The sequence below is a fragment of the Narcine bancroftii genome, unplaced genomic scaffold (genome assembly GCF_036971445.1).
Source record: "Narcine bancroftii isolate sNarBan1 unplaced genomic scaffold, sNarBan1.hap1 Scaffold_741, whole genome shotgun sequence".
NCBI lineage: Eukaryota > Metazoa > Chordata > Chondrichthyes > Torpediniformes > Narcinidae > Narcine > Narcine bancroftii.
In genome coordinates this window covers 15,001-18,580 of record NW_027212247.1, presented here as the reverse complement: position 1 = coordinate 18,580, position 3,580 = coordinate 15,001, and positions in this window count along the sequence as shown.

Sequence of the window (3,580 nt, the reverse complement as noted above, 5' to 3'; positions counted from 1 at the left end):
CGTAGGTCAGCTTGGTTTACGAATTGCTCCACGAAAGCTTGATTGACGAGTTCCCTGGCCGTCTGGTTCACGAGTTGCCCCACGTCTGCTTGGTTCACGAGTTGCCTGTCTGACTGGTTCACGAGTTGCCCCACGTCTGCTTGGTTCACGAGTTGCCGCACGTCTGCTTGGTTTTCGAATTGCCACACGTCCATTTGGTTCATGAGTTGCCCAGTCCTTCTGGTGAATTGACGTTCGTACGTCAGCTTGGTTTACGAGTTGCTCCACGAAAGCTTGATTCACGAGTTCCCTGGCCGTCTGGTTGACGAGTTGCCACAGGTCTGCTTGCTTCACTAATTGCTCCACGTCCATTTGGTTGACGAGTTGCCCGGCACTTCTGCTTAACTAATTGCCGTTCGTAGGTCAGCTTGGTCCACGAGTTGCCCCACGTCTGCTTGGTTCACGAGTTGCCGCACGTCTGCTTGGTTTTCGAATTGCCACACGTCCATTTGGTTCATGAGTTGCCCAGTCCTTCTGGTGCATTGCCGTTCGTAGGTTAGCTTGGTTTACGAGTTGCTCCACGAAAGCTTGATTCACGAGTTCCCTGGCCGTCTGGTTCACGAGTTGCCCCACGTCTGCTTGGTTCACGAGTTGCCCTACGTCCGTTTGGTTGACGAGTTGCCCGGCCCTTCTGCTTAACTAATTGCCGTTCGTAGGTCAGCTTGGTTTACGAATTGCTCCAGGAAAGCTTGATTGACGAGTTCCCTGGCCGTCTGGTTCACGAGTTGCCCCACGTCTGCTTGGTTCACGAGTTGCCTGTCCGACTGGTTCACGAGTTGCCCCAGGTCTGCCTGGTTCACGAATTGCCCCACGTCCGTTTGGTTCATGAGTTGCCCAGTCCTTCTGGTGCATTGCCGTTCGTAGGTCAGCTTGGTTTACGAGTTGCTCCACGAAAGCTTGATTCACGAGTTCCCTGGCCGTCTGGTTCACGAGTTGCCCCACGTCTGCTTGGTTCACGAGTTGCCCCACGTCCGTTTGGTTGACGAGTTGCCCGGCCCTTCTGCTTAACTAATTGCCGTTCGTAGGTCAGCTTGGTTTACGAATTGCTCCAGGAAAGCTTGATTGACGAGTTCCCTGGCCGTCTGGTTCACGAGTTGCCCCACGTCTGCTTGGTTCACGAGTTTCCCCACGTCCGTTTGGTTGACGAGTTGCTCGGCCCTTCTGCTTAACTAATTGCCGTTCGTAGCTGAGTTTGGTTTACGAGTTGTCCGGTATGGTTATTAACGAAGAGACTGGAAGTCGTATGGGGTCGGATCCACGGAGTTCGGCCGACCAGGTCGCTCCCTTTTCGGTAGGACTTCCGGAGCCCGTGCCGCCGATCATCAACTTGCATTTTCTGCACGGGGGGATTGGCGGACTCTCCGGAGATTTCAGGTGCCGTGTTTTGAACTCGGTGACCGGTGGCCAGGGGCCGACCACGACCGCTTCGGGAGAGCTGCGGTGTCTGCCCTCTCCCTGCCGTTAGGTCAGAGAGTCAGCCTCGCCGCCAGTTGAGTCTTGGCACTCAGCTGAACGATTTGCCCTCCGCCCGGTTGAGATTCTGGGTTGCCCGGAAGTCGGATGGGGTTGGATCCGCGGCGTGCGGCCGACCAGGTCGCTCCCTTTTCGGTAGGACCTCCGGATCCAGAGCCGCCGATCATCAACTTGCATTTTCTGCACGGGGGGATTGGCGGACTCTCCGGAGATTTCAGGTGCCGTGTTTTGAACTCGGTGACCGTTGGCCAGGGGCCGACTACGACCGATTCGGGGGAGCTCCGGTGTCTGCCCTCTCCCCTCCGGCGGGGCAGAGAGTGGCCCTTGCCGCAAGTGGAGGCTTGGCACTCTGCTGAACGATTTGCCCTCCGCCGGCTTGAGATTCTGGGTTGCCCGGAAGTCCGATGGGGTCGGATCCGCGGCGTGCGGCCGACCAGGTCGCTCCCTTTTCGGTAGGACCTCCGGATCCCGAGCCGCCGATCATCAACTTGCATTTTCTGCACGGGGGGATTGGCGGACTCTCCGGAGATTTCAGGTGCCGTGTTTTGAACTCGGTGACCGGTGGCCAGGGGCCGACTACGACCGATTCGGGGGAGCTCCGGTGTCTGCCCTCTCCCCTCCGGCGGGGCAGAGAGGGGCCCTTGCCGCCAGTGGAGGCTTGGCACTCTGCTGAACGATTTGCCCTCCGCCGGTTTGAGATTCTGGGTTGCCCGGAAGTCCGATGGGGTAGGATCCGCGGCGAGCGGCCGACCAGGTCGCTCCCTTTTCGGTAGGACCTCCGGAGTCCGATCCGCCGATCATCAACTTGCAATTTCTGCACGGGGGGATTGGCGGACTCTCCGGAGATTACAGGGGCCGTGTTTTGAACTCGGTGACCGGTGACCGGTGGCCAGGGGCCGACCACGACCGCTTCGTGGGAGCCCCGTGGCACCTCTTCTTGGTCGGCTCGTGAACTCGGGGAGCTCCGGTGTTTCCCTTTTCCCCGCAAGAATGGCAAAGTCCTAAAAGAAACCTAAGTCCGGTCGCGGAAGTCCCGATCGTATCGGATTCAAGGGTGTCTTACCGGCCACAGTGCTCAACTGACGGTCATGCTTCCGACAGTCGGCCCGCTTGGCAATGGCTTGCTCCTGCCAGCCCGCCAGTTAACAAGTTCCCCACGGAAGTCCATGAAGTTAACATCGGATGGCTCAGGCCGGCCTCACGAGACTTCGGCCGGTGGGACCTCCGCGCGGTCGCCCGCCGACGTCGCATTTGCATTTCTGGTACGGGCACTCCCGGTCATGGTTCACGAGTTGCCGCTGGAGGCTCTGATGAGGGTCCGATTTTCGACGTGAACCCGGGCTGAGATGCAGCATCCGCGGTCGACCCTCCGCGAGCTACCCCGCCGAATCGAAAATTGCATTTTCTGTACGGGGGGATTGGCGGAGTGCCCGGAGATTTTCGGGAACACGTTTTTCAGAGACACTTAGAAAAAGTTTTGGTATGTTGGTCACTTCGTGCATTGTCCTTAAGTGGTGCCACAATGGGCTCGAAGGCAATATAATACTTAAGGTTGAAGGCACTAAAATAGACGGGAAGGCAGCACCGTCAAGAGTTTGGGCAAGAAGGGCCAAGTGTACATGCTCGGAAGCTATGAAAGAAGGGCGAGGCTTCGGGCTAAAATATACCATGCTCTCATTCGTCTGAGTTGTCCTGAAATCGTCGTTCCTGGATCGATCGTGCTTGTCGTGTTCGTGCCGTATGGAGAGGCCCGGCGGCCCAGCGGAGACGCTGGTGTTTCAGGCTTGGGACAGACTCCACCACGCGGCCCTCTGTCGGTTACCCCTAACTGCTCAGAGGGAACACGACCAGGGCTTTTATCCCCCCCACCAGTTTGGGAAGAGACCTTCTCCGCAGCAATTGACGGTTCAGACGAGGGGGTGACTGGGATCTTCCTCCGCAGCAGTTGACGGTCTTGCGGCTGGAGATCCGTCTTTGGAGTAGCCCCTGCATGGGTTTTGTTTGGCGGCAGAGCACCTCAGGGAGGAGGGAGGTACTTTGTGCGCCCGGCGGTGGTTCCTTCGGCCGG